Below are 1,448 nucleotides of genomic sequence, written 5' to 3'. Positions count from 1 at the left end.
AGATGCATTTGGGCAACTTTGTCAGAAATGAGTTTTTTGCCTACAGAATCATGCCTATTTGCGCAGTAGTACAGATTCTGAGTATGTAACTGGGCTTGATGAAATCAGCATTTCTCTTGCTTCCCTGTGCCTAGGGAAGCTCAGTTTTAGTCACAGTAGCTCCCACAAGTGTCTCCTCAGTGTGTTCCCATTTCCTTAGAAACAGTGTATTTGCTGGGAGAAAAGTGCATTACTGTGCGCTTTCACCGTTCAGCATGTACATGTGTAGAAGCAGAGCGCTAGCAGATACGACCGTTTCTCGACGTTTTCTAACTCAGAGAACAAGTTGCACACTTCTGAGATGCATTTGGGCAACTTTGTCAGAAATGAGTTTTTTGCCTACAGAGACATGCCTATTTGCGCAGTAGTACAGATTCTGAGTATGTAACTGGGCTTGATGAAATCAGCATTTTTCTTGCTTCCCTGTGCGTAGGGAAGCTCAGTTTTAGTCACAGTAGCTCCCACAAGTGTCTCCTCAGTGGGTTCCCAGTTCCTTAGAAACAGTGTATTTGCTGGGAGAAAAGTGCATTACTGTGCGCTTTCACCGTTCAGCAAATACATGTGTAGAAGCACAGCGCTAGCAGAAACGAACGTTTCTCGACGTTTTCTAACTCAGGGAACAAGTTGCACACTTCTGAGATGCATTTGGGCAACTTTGTCAGAAATGAGTTTTTTGCCTAAAGAGACATTCCTATTTGCGCAGTAGTACAGATTCTGAGTATCTAACTAGGCTTGATGAAATCAGCATTTCTCTTGCTTCCCGGTACGTAGGGAAGCTCAGTTTTAGTCACACTAGCTCCCACAAGTGTCTCCTCAGTGTGTCCCCATTTCCTTAGAAACAGTGTATTTGCTGGGAGAAAAGTGCATTACTGTGCGCTTTCACCTTTCAGCAAGTACATGTGTAGAAGCACAGCGCTAGCAGAAAAGAACGTTTCTCAACGTTTTCTAACTCAGAGAACAAGTTGCACACTTCTGAGATGCATTTGGGCAACTTTGTCAGAAATGAGTTTTTTGCCTACAGAGACAGGCCTATTTGCGCAGTAGTACAGATTCTGAGTATGTAACTCGGTTTGATGAAATCAGCATTTCTCTTGCTTCCCTGTGCGTAGGGAAGCTCAGTTTTAGTCACAGTAGCTCCCACAAGTGTCTCCCCAGTGTGTTCCCATTTCCTTAGAAACAGTGTATTTGCTGGGAGAAAAGTGCATTACTGTGCGCTTTCACCGTTCAGCAAATACATGTGTAGAAGCACAGCGCTAGCAGAAACGAACGTTTCTCGACGTTTTCTAACTCAGGGAACAAGTTTCACACTTCTGAGATGCATTTGGGCAACTTTGTCAGAAATGAGTTTTTTGCCTACAGAGACATGCCTATTTGCGCAGTAATACAGATTCTGAGTATGTAACTGGGCT

Source organism: Acomys minous (assembly GCF_964271855.1).
Source record: "Acomys minous genome assembly, chromosome: 5".
NCBI classification, from domain to species: Eukaryota; Metazoa; Chordata; class Mammalia; order Rodentia; family Muridae; genus Acomys; species Acomys minous.
This window is presented reverse-complemented; position numbering follows the sequence as displayed.